The 22,178-nt window shown below is 44.7% G+C and overlaps 2 pseudogenes; one reads left to right on the plus strand and one right to left on the minus strand.

Moving 5' to 3' along the window:
• The first annotated feature begins 492 nt into the window (after nucleotides 1–492).
• On the plus strand, nucleotides 493–4,007 carry LOC139584083 (methylmalonate-semialdehyde/malonate-semialdehyde dehydrogenase [acylating], mitochondrial-like; annotated as a pseudogene).
• Nucleotides 4,008–4,537: 530 nt separating this feature from the next.
• On the minus strand, nucleotides 4,538–15,777 carry LOC139531005 (basal body-orientation factor 1-like; annotated as a pseudogene).
• Between the last annotated feature and the right edge of the window lie 6,401 nt (nucleotides 15,778–22,178).

A 22,178-nucleotide genomic window follows, 5' to 3' on the forward strand; every position in this document is an offset into this window, starting at 1 on the left:
GCAAGTTACTCATTTTAAATTAGGAAGCTGATTTGGTGTGTGTGTTGGCTCATGGTGTGTGTGTCTTGTTACAGAAAGAGCTTGCCAGGAGCATTACTCTGGAGAAGGGCGAGACCCTGGCAGATGCAGAGGGGGATGTGTTCAGAGGATTGCATAAGTCTCATGTGCACCAGCCTTTCCGAAGGGAAATATTTGGGGATATGGTCTATAAGCTTCTTTGGATACTTGTGGTGCAGCCAAGGAAATGGTTCATCTTTCCACTAGTGACCTAGACATTGAAATAATGTAAAGAGATCTTTGGTCTATCGCTTGTGACCGTCTCCATGTGAGGGGTAGTGACACACATTCTGGGACTGACCCAGCTCTTCTCTCTCTCTGACGAACATCCACTTCCGTCTCCAGAGGTGGTAGCATTCCGCTACACCCGCAATAACATCTGTTAAATATGTGTATGTGATCAATACAATTTGTTTTGATTTGGTAAAGCACACATGCAGCATCAACTCCCTGATGCTGGGGAAGACCCTCCATCACCAAAGATGCTGCCTGCCCATCAGGCTGTGTGCCGGCATCGCCCCCTTCAACTTCCCCGCCATGATCCCTCTGTGGATGTTCCCCATTGGCATGGCGTGTGGCAACACCTACCTGCTTGAAGCCAGCCTGCATCATGCTCTTGGCCAAGGTGCTGCAGGACGCTGGGATGCTATACGGGACCCTGAACATCATCCATGGCTGCAGGACGGTAAGACAATAGCTACATGCCCCATCACCTGCTGTTCTCTGAGATATATCTGGAGGCATTACTAATGTGATGTGAATTATTCAATTTGTCTCTCTGCTTTGATTCTCATGCATTGACGTCGTTGTTGTATTACAAAGTGCAGAGATTATGAATTGATTTTGGCTGGCCTGTCAGTGCTCAATCTAAAATAAGTCCCTGTCTTTCCCAGCTGTATACCTTATGTGATCATCCATCCATCAGCTTTGTGGGCTCCAACCAAGCTGGAGAGTACATCTATGAGAGGGGATCCAAAAACGGCAAGAGTGTACAGTCCAACATGGCGAGTCTGACATGCATATGGTGTTTCTAGAAATAAACAGAGGGTGGCGGTGTTGTCTTAGAAACGGTTGTTGAAGGATGTCCTCTCTGCTTCTCTTCTCCAATTTGGCTGATTAGCTGTACAGCTAGAACAGGTATTGTGCCAGACAGCCATTTACACACGTTGTGGAAATTAGTCTAATATTTTTTAACACATTCACATTATCTACAAATGAAATGCACTGATGTAATGTAAAGCACTTACAATATTGTACTTTCTATTGTTTGCTCACTAAAGTTCTTTAAGAGGATGAACTTTTGAGACCATCTCTGTTTGAATCTGCGTTCAACCACATTGAAGACATGATGTGATGGGCTTTTACTTGAATTGGATCACTCTCCTTGGTATTCAAGTCAAGTGGCAGGAGGCTAAACATTTCCCCCTTATGCTCTGCTGTAGGGAGCAAAGAACCATGGTGTGGTGATGCCTGATGCCAATAAGGAGAACACTCTGAACCAGCTGGTGGGTGCGGTGTTCGGGGAACCAGAACAGCGCTGCATGGCCCTCTCCACAGCCATCCTGGTGGGCGAGGGCCTCAGCTGGCTGCCTGAACTGGTGGAATGTGCCAAGGCTCTGCGCGTTAACGCAGGTACCTCACCCTGCTCACACCTCCCACCCTATCCAGCCCTAATGGGCCCTCTGCTTAGTCCTCTTAAATCCTCCCACGCAGCCCTAACCACATCTCGCCTCTTTGCTGTACCATAACTTCAGATGGGGCTGAGCTGGAAGAGAGGGCTTGTTGAGTCACTCATGCTGCAAATTTGCGGTGGCGTTTGCGCCCAATGCTTAAGAGTAGCTCAGAGCATCAAGTCTTTGTGAAAGGAAGTTGTTGGGGAGAAGAATGAATGATGCCCCTTATTTGCAATGATATACTCTCTAATTTGTGTGGCTGCATTTAAACAGCCATTTCAGAGGGAGTGCCGCTGGGTGCCCCTCGCCCTGGCTGGGCTTTTGAGTGTTTGTGTGTGGCTGAAGGGGTATTTGTGTGAATGTGTGTGGCTGTGAGGGAGAGTTCTCACTGCAGGTTATTTTTCGGGGAACCCTCTCAGGGGACAAGGTGTGAGTGGACGTGGGGCCCCTGATCTCTCAGGCCAAGGAGAGGGTCAACAGCCTGATCCAGAGTGGGATGGATGAGGGAGCCCAGCTGCTGCTCAACGGCAGGAACGTCAAAGTCCAGGGCAATGAGAACGGCAACGTTTTTGGACCAACCATCATCGGCAATGTCACAGTAAGTTTGTGTGTGCTTGCAGATGACAAGCTGTCATGCCAAAAATTATGTTAATTTCTGTGCAAATCCTGAAACTTTCATTTAATTTTCTCTTCGCCCCAGATGAAGTCCTATACTGAGGAGATCTCTGGGCCTGTTCTGGTGGTCCTGGAGGCCGAATGTTTAGATGATGCCATCAGCCCGGTCAACAATAACCCCTATGGCAACAGCACAGCTATCTTTACCACAAACGTAGCCACAGCACGCAAATACACTCATGAGGTGGACGTAGGCCAGGTGAGTGGCTGTGGACCCCTGTGTGTCCCCCTATGTCCTGGGAGAATGGAGCCATTCATATCCCTCTGCCATGTCTATACCTTAAACAAGGAGGACATCGCACCTCTGTTCTAAAACATACACTCAACAATAATTATTTTCCATGAAAAGTATAGCCTTGTTTGCTTCTGCTCTAAAATCAACTCCTCTGCCCCTCACCACCTGGCCCCATGTGGACTATAAATAGCTATAGCAAATAAAGTATGTGCCTTTTTAATCAAAACAGGGGGGCATAGAAAGACATTTTCCTGGTAGGATTATAGGAGAGAATCTTAAATTAAACTCAAAAGGGATTCCTTAGGACCTGTTAAATATTTAAAGCATAAATATGGCCCGAATTTACCCTATTTGTTTGCGGGCCTCAGCTATACCCAGTGTTTTCTCTTCACATGACGGAGAACACCGTGTAGGGCAGGCCATGTGCTGTAATCTCCTACAAACCTCGCTGTAACAAAAGCCTCATCTTTTTTCGCTCCCTCAGCCAAAAGGCTTGACTCCGGTGTCCAAAATTTCTCCTGCTTTTTCAAACATTCTCAACCAACCATGAGTTTCCAGTGGCCTCAAAAACAACAGCAATGGTTTTTGGTTTGATGTAACTAATTTCATGCATTTAGTACACCTTCCTCTCCCAGAGTTACTCATCCAGTTGCTCTGATCCTGTTTTGAGTCAACAGCTTGCATTTCCAGTGCAGTAATGGAAGTTTGTGTTTTTCAGATTGGGATAAATGTTCCTATCCCTGTTCCTCTGCCCATGTTCTCCTTCACTGGCTCACAAGGTTCTTTCAGAGGAGACACCAACTTCTACGGCAAACGAGTATCAGTTGACATAAGGTAAGGTTGACAAACAGGAAGTTGCGCTGGACAATTTCCACATGAAGGTTGGAGTTTCTGTGGCTGACTAGTGATGTAAACCACTCGGTCCTCTTAACTAGTGATAACTGATCAAAGCCAACTGTATTCAGTCCAGATTTTCAGCTTTGTTTAATGTTCTCAGTGATGTAATACGGTCATGATGCCACATATATAGTTACAGAGCAGCATATTATAGTTGTTTTCCCTACTTTCTACTGGGCATCCAGGTTTACACACAGATCAAAACTGTTCTTCACAATGGAAGGCAGAAGACGCCACTGTGCAAACTCCTTCAGTTTCCATGCCAACCATGGGACGCTAACTGGTCTGGAGGAAAACATTTCTCATGTCTTTTGTGAAGCAAAATGTCAAAACTACTGTGCCATTAGTTGCTTGTTATCTCAAGATTCATTCACTCACTCACTATGGATAAATAGTTTGGCTTCATTGTTGATTGACAGTACCCTTGCTCTAGGCAAGTTTCTAGTAATTATGTGTATATTAGGCTAGCAACTCCCAAGGGTTCTCACAGATCATGACGATCTATGTTACGTTTTTGGCAATAATGCAAAGTAACTGTAGGAGCTTAAACGGTGTGAAGTACTTGCATAGCTTTTCTTCTATAACGTCAGCGTTCAAAATATACTGCCTCAACAACATTATGATATTGATGAATGTGTAGCTGCCAAATGTGATGCCACTATTAATCATGGTTTCAGTTCATCTGGATCTTAGAAATGTGTGTTATACACACATCCTGTGGTGCAGTTATTCCTGCATGTGTCAATATTTCATTACGTTCAGTACAGGTTGCATTTTAATAAGAAGCTATCTGTTTTAATTGAACCCTTTATCGTTCGTCTGTCCTGACTCCTTTTAAAAAGTTAAAGTATTCCTTTTGTACGCTTTAAATTATGACGTTCAGAAAATACCACACAAACGTTTTTCACAAAACATCAACATAATTCTGGAGACTTCATTTGGAGCAGCAAAATTCTCAGACCGACCGTGACACTAACACCGCAGGGGACTGTCGGGGAGCTCATGTGTTCTGGATATCCGGCAGGGCGCTGGGGTTGGAGGGCAGGGTATACACAGGCGCCTGGGTGATGGTCGCAAGGGACGGCTCCTCTGTAATTCTGCAAGGCATATGTCATTATGTAGCAAAAAATCTACAAGGTCTGATAAATCACTGTCTCACTGCCAGTGTTTAAACATGCTCTATGGGACAGATAAATCTACCGAAGCTTTGTAATTACAAAGAGAAACCAGGACATTCTCAAGTATTGTTTTGGTGTCTTACCCGGGATCTGTGTCGTTCTGGTTCCTATCTGGGGATGCCAACAACGCCAAAGGTTGGCTCAGATTCCTGCAAAAGGAAGAGTAGATTGAAATGCTGTAGATTTTTTAAAGGAACGTTTTCCTATACTGTGGCAGCTGTTCTGTCTAGCTGTAGACTGCAGAAATGAGTCATTATGATTCATACTCTACTGGGTTTCTGTAAATTCATCCTAGGTTGCCAAATGCTCTGTTTGCAAGGCTAGACGTCAGGACAATGTTGACACCATATACATTCAGATCCCCTGCACTCAACTTGACAATCATGCTGCCAGCTGTTCCCTAACCACAGACGTTCAAAGAACTAAATAAACTCCTTGTGCACGTGAAGTGGGGCCAAGAGGCTGAAGGCAAATCGGCGTGGCCAGATGTTTGTTTCCAAGCACAGGACTCTGTGGCCGGCCCTATTTTTACTATTGTGCCCAGACTCTTTCTTCCTTCTTTTTAAGCAGCTGGACGGAAAAGAAAATTTGGTTTAAACCTAACTGATGTTTTATGGTATCCTCTTCTGCTGACAAAAGAGCTGTTTATTTGTGACTCCTTTTTAAATGTCTTAAAGTCCCTCAGACTGCAGCACGGCTCGTGCTTCTTATGGTATCACTGCGTTTTGATCTCAACTCTTTATTGTGCCAGGGGTTTTGTTTTCATGTTTAATGATTCCAAATTGATGGTATCATCTAAACTGAACGCAGTAGAAATAGAAAAGAGGGAAGCTAACAATGAGCATGTCTGCTGGCAGACAACACCGGACCCACACGATGTAGTAGCTAGCTGTTACCTTGCTTTCTGTCCTTTCATTTTGGCAGTCTAAGCTCTTTCTCCTTCTCCCACGTGAGTTCAGAGATGTCAACCTTGTTGCTCTGGAGATTTTTCCTGAAACACAAGTGTAGTGGAAAAATTGATTTTCATGTAGGAACAGTCTAGACATTATTTGTCAACTTTTGAACAGTGTACAATGTTTGTGTTTTGAATAGATGACTGCTGAATCATATACAGCTGACAAGGAGTTGCTAACAGAGAAATGGGGCAATGTACGGTAAGTGGTGGTGATGACCGCAGGCAGGCCTCACCACTTCTCAGCCTCCTCCAGGTCGGTGTCGACACTGTTGGTGCTGTGAGGGGTTTTGGGGGAGGTGTGGATTCAGGAGTACTGCTTGCCTGACCAGGCCTTACTCATCCTCCTACTGTGGGCCTCCTGCCTGTACTGCAGCGGGCAGGCCTGGATCTCATGCTTCACCTTGCCCAGGGCCTCCTGGAAGAATCATTCTAGCTCTGCGCATTGCTACACAATGCTGTGGCTGCCGCTTCACTCGCCCCATCTCCTTCTCCCGCATGGTCACCAGCTTCTGCAACTTGTCCAACTCCACTTGGCCGGCCTTGGTGCTGTCCAGGGCCCGGTGCTGTGTCTTTCAAGCTCCCCACCTTCCCCCTCAGCTCTGCTATCTCCTGGGCCCTCACCTGGGACACATTCTCCATCAGCTCACTGGTCTTCTAGGGCTGGGAAATATTGGAATGGTTGAGGGGTTAGTCTTAAAATAGGGTTGCGATCATCATATATACATATGGCTTTATATACACTGCTCAAAAAAATAAAGGGAACACTTAAACAACACAATGTAACTCCAAGTCAATCACACTTCTGTGAAATCAAACTGTCCACTTAGGAAGCAACACTGATTGACAATAAATTTCACATGCTGTTGTGCAAATGGAATAGACAAAAGGTGGAAATTATAGGCAATTAGCAAGACACCCCCAATAAACAGTGTTGGGCTGTAAGCACAACCCCCACCTGTGGACGTCGGGCCCTCATACCACCCTCATGGAGTCTGTTTCTGACCGTTTGAGCAGACACATGCACATTTGTGGCCTGCTGGAGGTCATTTTGCAGGGCTCTGGCAGTGCTCCTCCTTGCACAAAGGCGGAGGTAGCGGTCCTGCTGCTGGGTTGTTGCCCTCCTACGGCCTCCTCCATGTCTCCTGATGTACTGGCCTGTCTCCTGGTAGCGCCTCCATGCTCTGGACACTACGCTGACAGACACAGCAAACCTTCTTGCCACAGCTCGCATTGATGTGCCATCCTGGATGAGCTGCACTACCTGAGCCACTTGTGTGGGTTGTAGACTCCGTCTCATGCTACCACTAGAGTGAAATCCCTCTCTGCGGATGACTTCGTCAACCATTTTGAAAAGAAGGTCGACGACATCCGATCCTCGTTTGCTAAGTCAAACGACACCGCTGGTTCTGCTCACACTGCCCTACCCTGTGCTTTGACCTCTTTCTCCCCTCTCTCTCCAGATGAAATCTCGCGTCTTGTGACGGCCGGCCGCCCAACAACCTGCCCGCTTGACCCTATCCCCTCCTCTCTTCTCCAGACCATTTCCGGAGACCTTCTCCCTTACCTCACCTCGCTCATCAACTCATCCTTGACCGCTGGCTACGTCCCTTCCATCTTCAAGAGAGCGAGAGTTGCACCCCTTCTGAAAAAACCTACACTCGATCCCTCCGATGTCAACAACTACAGACCAGTATCCCTTTCTTTTCTCTCAAACTCTTGAACGTGCCGTCCTTGGCCAGCTCTCCTGCTATCTCTCTCAGAATGACCTTCTTGGTCCAAATCAGTCAGGTTTCAAGACTAGTCATTCAACTGAGACTGCTCTTCTCTGTGTCACGGAGGCGCTCCGCACTGCTAAAGCTAACTCTCTCTCCTCTGCTCTCATCCTTCTAGACCTATCGGCTGCCTTTGATACTGTGAACCATCAGATCCTCCTCTCCACCCTCTCCGAGTTGGGCATCTCCGGCGCGGCCCACGCTTGGATTGCATCCTACCTGACAGGTCGCTCCTACCAGGTGGCGTGGCCAGAATCTGTCTCCGCACCACGTGCTCTCACCACTGGTGTCCCCCAGGGCTCTGTTCTAGGCCCTCTCCTATTCTCGCTATACACCAAGTCACTTGGCTCTGTCATATCCTCACATGGTCCCTCCTATCATTGCTATGCAGACGACACACAATTAATCTTCTCCTTTCCCCCTTCTGATAACCAGGTGGCGAATCGCATCTCTGCATGTCTGGCAGACATATCAGTGTGGATGACGGATCACCACCTCCAGCTGAACCTCGGCAAGACGGAGCTGCTCTTCCTCCCGGGGAAGGACTGCCCGTTCCATGATCTCGCCATCACGGTTGACAACTCCATTGTGTCCTCCTCCCAGAGTGCTAAGAACCTTGGCGTGATCCTGGACAACACCCTGTCGTTCTCAACTAACATCAAGGCGGTGACCCGTTCCTGTAGGTTCATGCTCTACAACATTCGCAGAGTACGACCCTGCCTCACACAGGAAGCGGCGCAGGTCCTAATCCAGGCACTTGTCATCTCCCGTCTGGATTACTGCAACTCGCTGTTGGCTGGGCTCCCTGCCTGTGCCATTAAACCCCTACAACTCATCCAGAACGCCGCAGCCCGTCTGGTGTTCAACCTTCCCAAGTTCTCTCACGTCACCCCGCTCCTCCGCTCTCTCCACTGGCTTCCAGTTGAAGCTCGCATCCGCTACAAGACCATGGTGCTTGCCTACGGAGCTGTGAGGGGAACGGCACCTCCGTACCTTCAGGCTCTGATCAGGCCCTACACCCAAACAAGGGCACTGCGTTCATCCACCTCTGGCCTGCTCGCCTCCCTACCTCTGAGGAAGTACAGTTCCCGCTCAGCCCAGTCAAAACTGTTCGCTGCTCTGGCACCCCAATGGTGGAACAAACTCCCTCACGACGCCAGGTCAGCGGAGTCAATCACCACCTTCCGGAGACACCTGAAACCCCACCTCTTTAAGGAATATCCTTCTAACCCCCCCCCCCCCCCCCCCCCCCCTTAAAAGAGTTAGATGCACTATTGTAAAGTGGTTGTTCCACTGGATATCATAAGGTGAATGCACCAATTTGTAAGTCGCTCTGGATAAGAGCGTCTGCTAAATGACTTAAATGTAAATGTAATGTAAATGAAAGCACCGCCAGCATTCAAAAGTGACCAAAACATCAGCCAGGAAGCATAGGAACTGAGAAGTGGTCTGTGGTCACCACCTGCAGAATCACTCCTTTATTGGGGGTGTCTTGCTAATTGCCTATAATTTCCACCTTTTGTCTATTCCATTTGCACAACAGCATGTGAAATGTATTGTCAATCAGTGTTGCTTCCTAAGTGGACAGTTTGATTTCACAGAAGTGTGATTGACTTGGAGTTACATTGTGTTGTTTAAGTGTTCCCTTTATTTTTTTGAGCAGTGTATAAAAATATACAAAACAATATACATATGGCTTTCTCCAAAGTAATGTAATTAAAGCCACTAAATGGCATGTTGATGAATTAATAATGTTTTGGGGGGGCTTAATTGCCGAATGGAAGGAGGTTTGAGCATGGAAGGAGGTTTGAGCATGGAAGGAAATGGATGGAGGTTTGAGCATGTCAGGATTTACCTAGGGGTTATGATTGGGGCTGTACAAATGTTTGGTGTATTAGAATAATTGATTATGCTTATGTTATATTAATAGAAAAGGAGGGGTTATAAGACCTTCCTTACATTTATAGGGTCATAGACTACAGATTAACAATACAAATTCATTTTAGAGGTTTAGTATTCCACAATTGTTTTTAGTTCTCTATTTCATTATGAAGAGGCCCCTCGGAGTAATGTGTGACTGTGAAGAAGGAGCTCTGCAGGGGAGTGGAGGAGATAAGACTAGTCAAACATTCCACAATAAATCAGCTTTGGGGAGTGGGCGTTAAAGATATTGTCATAATACTAATTTCACCAATGATTGAAAAAGAAGGACGTAAGGAACGAAACCTAACACATGGAAGGAGGGTTGCGCATGGAAGGGAATCGGAGGGTGGAGCATGGAAGGGAATCGGAGGGTGGAGCATGGAAGGGAATCGGAGGGTTGCGCATGGAAGGGAATCGGAGGGTTGCGCATGGAAGGGAATCGGAGGGTGGACCATGGAAGGGAATCGGAGGGTTGCGCATGGAAGGGAATCGGAGGGTTGCGCATGGAAGGGAATCGGAGGGTTGCGCATGGAAGGGAATCGGAGGGTGGACCATGGAAGGGAATCGGAGGGTGGACCATGGAAGGGAATCGGAGGGTGGAGCATGGAAGGGAATCGGAGGGTGGAGCATGGAAGGGAATCGGAGGGTGGAGCATGGAAGGGAATCGGAGGGTGGAGCATGGAAGGGAATGGGTGGAGCATGGAAGGAAATGGGTGGAGCATGGAAGGGAATGGGTGGAGCATGGAAGGGAATGGAAGGAGGCTGGAGCATGAAAGAAGGACTTTAAAATAATGGGTGAGATTATGGTATTTGCTTTAGAGAAACAGTGCCCAAAAATGCTGAGGGGGGAAGCCACTGACTTGGAACCCAGAAGCCAGTGGAAACTTGCCAAAGCCACCAGCTCGCACTGTGGAGGGTATGAGGGGCCGTATGAGGGGCCGCAAGCAAAACAAACATGGGGTCAGTAAATATAAATAAAAGGGGAAATACCATCTGAAATATGTCCACTGGAGATCTGCCACGTGTTTAACAATTTACAAAAGACAAGTTATTGAGATGATGAATCTTTGTCCAGGCACTGCCAGTGCATGAAAATGCCTACAGTTCTGTTTGTGGCGCCATTGGGGCTGGTGTACCTTATGCAGTGCCAGGGAGGCGTTTTCCTCAGCCAGTGACAGTCATCTTCCTCAGGTTCTCCACTTAGTCTCAGCCAGGCACTAGGCTACCAACGTTGTTGTTGAACATGAAGAGTGATGCGTTGTCTAGCTGCTTGACAGTTTTACCTGTCATGTGCCAAACTCTAAGGTATAAATGGCATAAAGGTGGTGCACTGGGTTTGGTGATGGGACAGGGAGTGGTCTGGTGATGTAGTAGAGAAGATTATGAGTGACATCAAATTCCAAGCTTAGAATGCTGGGGAAGATTTGGTTTTAATTTGCCTTAAGTCACCAAATTGGTCTGAAAATGCAGCTTACATTTATTTCTACAATATAAATCACCAAGAACTGAAGTATAGAACTGGCAATACAATCTATGAAAAATGCCACATTCAGTATCAGTGTTGAAGATCATTTATAGACTATAAAAGAACACACAGACTTCAAAGTGTATATATAGTACTTGGCTTTTGAACTATACACTACACAGAGAGGTCTTCCCCACTGTTCCAAACCAGGACCCTCTTCCCTCCAAGGCATTCTGGAACTGCTTGGGATGTCATCATTGGCTTAGGTGATGTACACTATCTTAAGGAAGACAAACTGGTGTGGTCAAGATAATAACCTTGTTTCCCCTCCCATGTTATTTATTTTGCCTCTTTTTTTTCTCCTGGCCTGAAGGTGCAGTTTGAACAGTAAAATTAGCCTGTAATTGGCCAGCGGAGACACTCGCACAACGGCTTCATTGTGGGCCCTCTCATCCAGTTGGGCGATCCTCTGCTCTGCCTCCTCTAGGCGAACCTGCAGAGAACACAGTACTCACTGTTCCTCTCGCCCCCCTCTATAGCGCAAGTAGGCTTTTCACACCTTAACATCTTTACCCATTAAATCCAATACTTTTTGATTAGCTCAAGGCTAGTTTTCCCTAAGTGTATTTTTCATGTACAAAATTATTTGTCCTTTTAAAGTCATACCTTTTTCACTGAAGAATGTGTGCTCCATTCTAGCTAGGCTTTACTTGTGCTCCCTCTCCGCAATGTACATGCTTTCTTTCATCTAGAAAAGAGAGAGTTGATGATCATTGATAGAACTGTGAAATCATTCATAATCAAGAGTGGTACTTCAGGGTATGAAACAAGGTTTCTGTCCATCTTGTTCTCATGCTACTGAGCTCCTGTCCATTCGGGCTTTATTTTTCCCCAAACTCCTTGATAGTCTTCAGTTCACCCTGGATCATCCTGAACTCGATGGATCTCTTGAAGTTCTCATCCAGCTCAATGAATGTAAGAGTGTACTCTGAAACCTGCAACAACCAATCAGAGTTAGTTATACTGTATATTACTTGGATTTTGCAGTCAAAGAAAATGATGTTCTCTACACAGCAGGTGTAAATACTGTATACCGATATTATTAGCTACTTTATGTATACAATGAACATTTTGAGAATGTACACTTTCCAAAGCTAAGTGTGTGTCCACTTCATATTTGTACGTGAGATGGCAGCTGCTATTTCAGAAATATAATTGATGCAGATTTTCTGAGAAATTACCATAGCTTCCAGGAACAGGAGGAGAACAACCACCTATAATAGCTGGGAATAAAATCTAAAAGTTCAGATGAAATATGGCCTTTGCAACCAAACCCAAATCAGTCAAACTGAGGCTGAAATCAGAGTTTAAATGCTGCTGTGTACACTCCAGTCAGAAATGACTAAAGTGGACAAAGTTATGGAAGGCAAGCAAAACATTCACCCACAATCAGGTACATGATGACTAAATGATAGGTTAGCAACCATTTGATTATAATGTTATGCCTAATTGTTATTCTTTAGATTACTTTATGAATGCCATGCTACTTTAGATGCCACCTATTTTGCTATGTGACTGTATTCCATAAACTTAGGACAGGGGTCAATTCAATTAGCCACAGCTTTCTTCAGAAAGCTTGCATTCTTTCATCAAATGGCCAGATTTGTGCTTCAGAAGTTTAGCATTTCTCTCTTCTCTGTTATTCCTAATGCTGTGTTTTAGTTGCAAAGAAAATATGGCACTGACCCAGTGGAATGACTGGAAAATGACAACTGCTAAATATCTTGATGATATAATTGTTTGGTGGCTGACTTTTTCAACGTTGTCAGACTAATTTGAGACATGCCACGGGGCTCATGTTCTCGGAGTGCTTTTATGTGATGATTTCCATTAGCTAAGTCAATTTTCAAGATGAACCATTTTATCACTTTACAATGAGCAAAGGGGGTTGAGGGGCATGTCGTGAAATCACATCATTAGGGTCAACCACAAAAATAATTTTCCAGAATTAGTGCTACATGGGCATAAGTGACAATGCCATGCATGTCTAAAATGGGGATGTTTTAAGTTGGTCCAGACCGAGCGTCTTATTTCTCAAAAGCTTATTGGGTCCCATTTTTACCAGCATGGAGATGGAAAACAGCTGTCAGCAAAAGTGGAACATGTTGTTGTTTGACCATTCCAATGGCAGTTAGATATTTCAAGGATCTTTACTCCAATCAATATGATTTATTTTTCTCTGTAGAGATCAACTGTCAAAATTAACCCGTAAATAAAGTTGCACACCAGCACAAACAATCCATATGACACATGAGGGAAAGATACCTTCTTAGCCTATATAAAAACTAGTTTGTATGTTTGAGACCATGCACATTTTAATGACTTTTTTTTCTGTTTCCAAAGAAGGGCATTACCAAAACATAATTTCAGACTATATGGCTGAAAGTGTATGGGGTAGGTTCTTAGTTTTTGTTTTTCTTTGTTTTTGTTTTCTTTGTTTTTTCATATAAGTTAGCATAGGGACTGCCTAATTAAAAAGAACACTGTGGTTCAGAACCAACACAGCACATTTATTTTGATGGAGTACAAACAATGTATACCCTTGGGACTTACAGGACAATTAATATGTATTATTAGATAGACTACATGTAAATGTTCCTGGTCCATTTCTGCCCTGTCTAGTCACTCATTGTTCTTTTGAATGTGGCTGTTAGGTCAAAATGATGGAAGATTTACCTGGGAGGTTAGTTACCCGAACTTAATTCACAAAGACTAAATACTTACCAGCTGTTAATTTTCCTCAAGGGCCTGTTTTATTTATTTATTTTACTTTTTAAATTGTCCCTCCAGCCTTGTAATCTGCAACAACAAAAAAAGTTGGAACAGGATATGCTAATTTTTTTGTAATAAAAAAAGAAAGTTGTTTGTATATCGTTTTATTTTACATTTGTGTGACTATCAGTGTACCAGTGTTTTTTTGTGGACACCAGGAAGAACAGCTGCTGCTTCTGCAAAAGCTAAAGAAGAGCAGCATTGACCTTTTCCTTCTCAATGTCAGACTCTTTATTGGCTTTTGACTCCTGTTTGCCTCATTTCTTTCCTTTTGTAGACATACAATTTGGACAAAGAATTGTAGTGGCTATACCTACACAGACCTTGCCTAACAATAGCTAGGTAAGCTTCACTTCAAGCCACTGGGGAACCTGTGTTTTACAATTTTGATGCCATAGAAACCATATCATGTGGCACTGGCTGTGGACATGCTAGCAGTCTACTTCACAATCACCTGAAGCAGGTAATGTCATATGCACAGTATACAAAACTATTCCAGGTAAATTTGACTTAGAATGCAATCACACAAAAACATATTCAAATGAAACAGGCTACACGCAATAAAGTTAGGCTAGCTACATAATATAACAAATAGGATCTCTGCGCTACAAACATTCAGACGAATAAAATACAGAAACTTCCCATCAACAGACCTTTGCATGAATATCAAGAAAGACATGTTCATTTTCTGCTTCTTGAGCCTCTTGTCATGTGAATATGTTAAATATAGCACACGTGACACATTAACACAGATCTGTTTATAGGCCTACATGTGGATTGAGGTGCACCCCCTGGTATGTAACGTCATTTGCACCCCTTCTAACAGGAATATTGTGCTGCGTGTCCTGGGAAGAACCTTGGGCCGCTGACAGGTTACACAGCCACCAGGATCACACTGTTTTGTTGGATTACATAAATTTCGGAGAAGCCACAAAAGTTCAACAAATTGCAGTTGACTTTACAGGTTCTGAGTACCTGAACCAACTGAAATAATCAATGTAAAGTTATTGCGGGTCATTTGAATCCAAAAGCCACTGTCACATTACATGCCCTCTCTCAACTGGCTTCCAAATTGTGCTTTATGGAGAAACTTGAAGGTGCCCAAGGAACATTCTTCAACCAAAAGTTGAACAATAAAGTATATCACAGATGTCAGGGTGTAGTTACTGTAAATTTAAGCATATAGCTTTTTGCACTGGCATCATGCAGAGTTTGGCGACTAAATTTAAAGCTAATTGCTATGACAGGGAGTAGAAAACTGAAATAACCCTGAGCATTTTGAAGCTGTCATTATCATTGGAATTGTAATAACATGGTTTAGGTCTCTTCAATAGAGTGTTGTGGTAGGACACCCGCAAACATGATATTCCTGAGGGTAACATTGCAGCATATTAATAATACATTGCAAGCCTTGGATAACAAAGCTTGGGTCACCTCTCATGCTTTAAAGCTTTTGGTTAAGATGCAACAAAACATCAAAAGTTGTATTTAAGATACCACTGAGGATTTCTTTTTGGTCCTTTGACTAGTATTTGCTGTGTCTTACTGCCACCTAATTTCTATAGGTCTATGCCTCCCTCCGTGAAGCCCTATAGACTAACACAACCTTTTATATATATATATATATATATATATATATACATATTATTTACCAACTAGCCTACATATTCTGAAACAAAGCATGGTTGTGTACAATAAGCAATTACCTTGCTTTACAAAGATCTAAACTATTTTCAAACTAAACATACTTTTATCATAGTATTCAACCATGACCACTGAACAATGTAGTTTGTCTAGTTTCACAGTTTACAGCTCAGCTCAGAAATTGTCAGACCATGGCTCTCCTCTAAAATCATTGTAATCTGATCATGAAGGTTTGGCATGTTTTGACACAATAGGGACTAGTAGTAAGATTCCAAGGGACAAATCAATCAAAACACTGCACATGATCCAAATACATAATTTTCTATAGTAGTACAGTAGTAAGTTGTTGTATGTCTGAACGCCAAACTTAATTATGCGGTAGAATACATTTGTCTTTGTCAGGGCACGAGTCTTCTTCTCACGAAGGACCTTGGAGATGGCAGCATGGGGGAAAAGCAGACACAACGTCATGGCTTTCGTAAGGACTGGAGTTAGTAACTCTAATGTGACACCTTGTGTTTTTTGAGTGTGAGCAGCCAGCAACCTGTTAAATTGGCTCATATAGCTTTGCTGTTGTCAGATGTCTGTCAATGTGATTTTCCTGTGTTTTATATGCAGTATCAGTCAAAAGTTGACACCTACTCATTCAAGGGTTTTTCTTTTTTTTTTTTAACGATTTTCTACATTGTAGAATAATAGTGAAGACATCAAAACTATGAAATAACACATGGAATCATGTAGTAACCAAAAAAGTGTTCAACAAATCAAAATAGATTTTAGATTCTTCAAGGTAGCCACCCTTTGCCTTGATGAGAGCTTTGCACACTCTTAGCATTCTCTCAACCAGCTTCATGAGGAATGCTTTTCCAACAGTCTTAAAGGAGTTCACAAATATGCTGAGCACTTGTTGGCTGCTTTTCATTCGCTCTGCGGTTCAACTCATCCTAAACCATTGCAATTGATTTGAGGTCCGGTGATTGTGGAGGCCAGGTCATCTGATGCAGAACTCCATCACTCCTTCTTGGTCAAATAGCCCTTACACAGCCTGGAGGTGTGTTTAGGTCATTGTCCTTTTGAAAACAAATGACAGTCCCACTAAGCGCAAACCAGATGGGATGTTCTATCGCTGCAGAATACTGTGGTAGCCATGCTGGTTAAGTGTGCCTTGAATTCTAAATAAATCCCCAACAGTATCACCAGCAAAGCACCCTACACCACACTTCCTCCATACTTCTCAGTGGGAACCACACATGCAGAGATCATCCATTCACCAAAATCTCAAATTTGGACTCATCAGACCAAAGGACAGATTTCCACCGAACAGTTTATTTGAGATGTGTCTGTTACTTGAACTCTGTGAAGCATTTATTTGGGGTGCAGTTAACTCTAATGAACTTATCCTCTGCAGCAGAGATAACTCTGGGTCTTCCTTTCCTGTGGCGGTCCCCATGAGAGCTAGTTTCATCATAGCACTTGATTGTTTTTGCGACTGCACTTTTAAGAAACTTTCAAAGTTCTTGAAATGTTCCTGATTGACTGACCTTCATGTCTTAAAGTAATGATGGACTGTCGTTTCACTTTGCTTATTTAAGCTATTCTTGCCATAATATGGACTTGGTCTTTTACCAAATAGTGCTATCAAATCAAATGTATTTATATAGCCCTTTTTACATCAGCTGATATATTAAAGTGCTGTACAGAAACCCAGCCTAAAACCCCAAACAGCAAGCAATGCAGATGTAGAAGCACAGTGGCTAGGAAAAACTCCCTAGAAAGGCCAAAACGTAGGAAGAAACCTAGAGAGGAACCAGGCTATGAGGGGTGGCCAGTCCTCTTCTGGCTGTGCCGGGTGGAGATTATAACAGAACATGGCCAAGATGTTAAAATGTTCATAAATGACCAGCATGGTCAAATAATAATAATCACAGTAGTTGTCGAGGGTGCAACAAGTCAGCACCTCAGGAGTAAATGTCAGTTGGCTTTTCACAGCCGATCATTGAGAGTATCTCTACCGCTCCTGCTATCTCTAGAGAGTTGAAAACAGCAGGTCTGGGACAGGTAGCACGTCCGGTGAACAGGTCAGGGTTCCATAGCCGCAGGCAGAACAGTTGAAACTGGAGCAGCAGCACGGCGAGGTGGACTGGGGACAACAATGAGTCATCATGCCAGGTCGTCCTGAGGCATGGTCCTAGGGCTCAGGTCCTCCGAGAGAGAGAAAGAAAGAAAGAGAGAATTAGAGAGAGCATACTTAAATTCACACAGGACACTGGATAAGACAGGAGAAATACTCCAGATATAACAGACTGACCCTAGCCCCCCGACACATAAACTACTGACCCTAGCCCCCCAACACATGATTCAAGATGGCGTAGCAGTGAAGACGTGTTTTTGTTCGTCCTCTCGTGTACTTTTGTATTTTTCTTCTTTTTTGTATATATTTCCATTTTATTTTCACTCTTTTCCATTTTAATTCGATTATACCTTCCGGTAACCTGCCTCAACCAATGTGATACGGAATCGCTATTATTTTTAATTTTAGAACACATTCAAGAACCACCAGAAGCTAATTAGCTACAAGCTATTTAGTCATTGTTAGCCACTGCTAGCGGCTTTTACCTTCTGCACAGATACCAGCCCTGTTTTTAGCCTGGATAATAACCTGTTTTTAGCCTGGAATATACTCGCCAATCTACCAGTACTGGACTGTCTCTCCACTACAACGCCGGTTTCCTGCCGTAATCCCTGGACCACTACTTCTGACCTTCACAGCTAGCTAGTGGCAAACTTCCCTGCCACGAAGCTAGCACCAGTTAGCCGTGAGCCAGGCGCATCTCCCGGCTAGCAAACTAAATTCTACAATACCTCTTTCGCCATCTGGCTTGGATCCTCTGTCGACACGGCACCCCGCCGCACCACCACGACTGGTCTGCCGACGAATACTTCATCCGCTGTGCCTTCAACCGGCCTCCGTCGGAGCAGACGCTCCCACTAGCCCCGGGCTACTAACTTTAAACGCTGTGTCGCCCGCGTGCTAGCGTAGTGGCGACTACTCTGCGGCTTCCCTGTTCCATCTACTGCTGCCCCCTGGACACTATGATCACTTGGCTACATAGCTGATGCCTGCTGGACTGTCCATTAATCACGGTACTCCATTCTGTTGTTTAAAAAAAACATCTGTCGGCCCCAGCCGCGAACTCAGGCTCTGGGTGTAGTTAATCCGACCCTCTCTGCGTAGTCATCGCCATTTTACCTGTTGTTGTTGTGTTAGCTGATTAGCTGTTGTCTCACCTGTTGTCTTAGCTAGCTCTCCCAATCAATACCTGCGATTACTTTATGCCTCGCTGTATGTCTCTCTCAAATGTCAATATGCCTTGTATACTGTTGTTCAGGTTAGTTATCATTGTTTTAGTTTACAATGGAGCCCCTAGTTCCACTCTTCATACCCCTGACACCTCCTTTGTCCCACCTCCCACACATGCGGTGACCTCACCCATTATAACCAGCATGTCCAGAGATACAATCTTTCTTATCATCACCCGGTGCCTGGGCTTACCTCCGTTGTACCCGCACCCCACCATACCCCTGTCTGCACATTATGCCCTGAATCTATTCTACCACGCCCAGAAATCTGCTCCTTTTATTCTTTGTCCCCAACGCTCAAGGCGACCAGTTTTGATAGTTTTTAGCCGCACCCTCATCCTACTCCTCCTCTGTTCCTCGGGTGATGTGAAGGTAAACCCAGGCCCTGCATGTCCCCAGGCACCCTCATTTGTTGACTTCTGTGATCGAAAAAGCCTTGGTTTCATGCATGTTAACATCAGAAGCCTCTTCCCTAAGTTTGTTTTACTCACTGCTTTAGCACACTCTGCCAACCCTGATGTCCTTGCCGTGTCTGAAACCTGGCTTAGGAAGGCCACCAAAAATTCTGAGATTCCATACCCAACTATAACATTTTCCGCCAAGATAGAACTGCCAAAGGGGGAGGAGTTGCAATCTACTGCAGAGATAGCCTGCAAAGTAATGTCATACTTTCCAGGTCCATTTCCAAACAGTTCGAACTTCTAATTTTAAAAATGAATCTCTCCAGAAATAAGTCTCTCACTGTTGCCGCCTGCTACCGACCCCCCTCATCTCCCAGCTGTGCCCTGGACACCATTTGTGAATTGATCGCCCCCCATCTAGCTTCAGAGTTTGTTCTGTTAGGTGACCTAAACTGGGATATGCTTAACACCCCGGCAGTCCTACAATCTAAGCTAGATGCCCTCAATCTCACACAAATCATCAAGGAACCCTCTAGGTACAACCCTAAATCCGTAAACATGGGCACCCTCATAGACATTATCCTGACCAACTTGCCCTCCAAATACAGCTCTGCTGTCTTCAATCAGGATCTCAGCGATCACTGCCTCATTGCCTGTATCCGCTACGGGTCCGCGGTCAAACGACCACCCCTCATCACTGTCAAACGCTCCCTAAAACACTTCTGCGAGCAGGCCTTTCTAATTGACCTGGCCCGGGTATCCTGGAAGGATATTGACCTCATCCCGTCAGTTGAGGATGCCTGGTCCTTCTTTAAAAGTAACTTCCTCACCATCTTAGATAAGCATGCCCCGTTCAAAAAATGCAGAACTAAGAACAGATATAGCCCTTGGTTCACTCCAGACCTGACTTCCCTCGACCAGCACAAAAACATCCTGTGGCGGACTGCAATAGAATCGAATAGTCCCCGCGATATGCAACTGTTCAGGGAAGTCAGGAACCAATACACACAGTCAGTCAGGAAATTTGCATCCTGTAGCTCTAACTCCAAAAAGTTCTGGGACACTGTAAAGTCCATGGAGAACAAGAGCACCTCCTCCCAGCTGCCCACTGGACTGAGGCTAGGTAACACGGTCACCACCGATAAATCCATGATAATCTAAAACTTCAACAAGCATTTCTCAACGGCTGGCCATGCCTTCCACCTGGCTACTCCAACCTCGGCCAACAGCTTGCTACTCCAACCTGGCTACTCCAACCTCGGCCAACAACCTCGGCCCCCCCCCCCCCCCCAACCCCTATTACCAGCCTGTTCAACCTCTCTTTCATATCGTCTGAGATCCCCAAGGATTGGAAAGCTGCCGCGATCATCCCCCTCTTCAAAGGGGGAGACACCCTGGACCCAAACTGTTACAGACCTATATCCATCCTGCCCTGCCTATCTAAGGTCTTCGAAAGCCAAGTTAATAAACAGATCACTGACCATCTCGAATCCCACCGTACCTTCTCTGCTGTGCAATCCGGTTTCCGAGCCGGTCACGGGTGCACCTCAGCCACGCTCAAGGTACTAAACGATATAACCGCCATCGATAAAAGACAGTACTGTGCAGCCGTCTTCATCGACCTGGCCAAGGCTTTCGCCTCTGTCAATCACCATATTCTTATCGGCAGACTCAGTAGCCTCGGTTTTTCTGATGACTGCCTTGCCTGGTTCACCAACTACTTTGCAGACAGAGTTCAGTGTGTCAAATCGGAGGGCATGTTGTCCGGTCCTCTGGCAGTCTATGGGGGTACCACAGGGTTCAATTCTCGGGCCGACTCTTTTCTCTGTATATATCAATGATGTTGCTCTTGCTGCGGGCAATTCCCTGATCCACCTCTACGCAGACGACACCATTCTGTATACTTCTGGCCCTTCCTTGGACACTGTGCTATCTAACCTACAAACGAGCTTCAATGCCAGGGTCCAGAGTAACGCCGAGGTCCTTCACAGTTTTATTTGAGACGACTGTACAACCATCAAGATTAATTGTCAGATTCAACAGAAGATCTCTTTGTTTCTTGGAACCTAGAACAAACATCTCTGTTTTGTCCGAGTTTAAAAGTAGAAAGTTTGCAGCCATCCACTTCCTTATGTCTGAAACACAGGCTTCTAGCGAGGGCAATTTTGGGGCTTCACCATGTTTCATTGAAATGTACAGCTGTGTGTCATCCGCGTAGCAGTGAAAGTTAACATTATGTTTTCGAATGACATCCCCAAGAGGTAAAATATATAGTGAAAACAATAGTGGTCCTAAAACGGAACCTTGAGGAACACCAACATTTACAGTTGATTTGTCAGAGGACAAACCATTAACAGAGACAAATTGATATCTTTCCGACAGATAAGATCTAAACCAGGCCAGAACTTGTCCATGTAGACCAATTTGGGTTTCCAATCTCTCCAAAAGAATGTGGTGATCGATGGTATCAAAAGCAGCACTAAGGTCTAGGAGCACGAGGACAGATGCAGAGCCTCGGTCTGACGCCATTAAAAGGTCATTTACCACCTTCACAAGTGCAGTCTCAGTGCTATGATGGGGTCTAAAACCAGACGGAAGCATTTCGTATACATTGTTTGTCTTCAGGAAGGCAGTGAGTTGCTGCGCAACAGCTTTTACAAACAATTTAAAGAGGAACGGAAGATTCGATATAGGCCGATAGTTTTTTATATTTTCCGGGTCAAGGTTTGGCTTTTTCAAGAGAGGCTTTATTACTGCCACTTTTAGTGAGTTTGGTACACATCCGGTGAATAGAGAGCCGTTTATTATGTTCAACATAGGAGGGCCAAACACAGGAAGCAGCTCTTTCAGTAGTTTAGTTGGAATAGGGTCCAGTATGCAGCTTGAAGGTTTAGAGGCCATGATTATTTTCATCACTGTGTTAAGAGATATAGTACTAAAACACTTGAGTGTCTCCCTTGATCCTAGGTCCTGGCAGAGTTGTGCAGACTCAGGAATATGCAGATTTAAAGAGGAGTACATAATTTGCTTTCTAATGATCATGATCTTTTCCTGAAAGAATTTATTACTGCTGAAGTGAAAGCCATCCTCTGTTGGGGAATGCTGCTTTTT

The sequence above is a fragment of the Salvelinus alpinus genome, chromosome 9 (genome assembly GCF_045679555.1).
Source record: "Salvelinus alpinus chromosome 9, SLU_Salpinus.1, whole genome shotgun sequence".
Taxonomy (NCBI): Eukaryota; Metazoa; Chordata; class Actinopteri; order Salmoniformes; family Salmonidae; genus Salvelinus; species Salvelinus alpinus.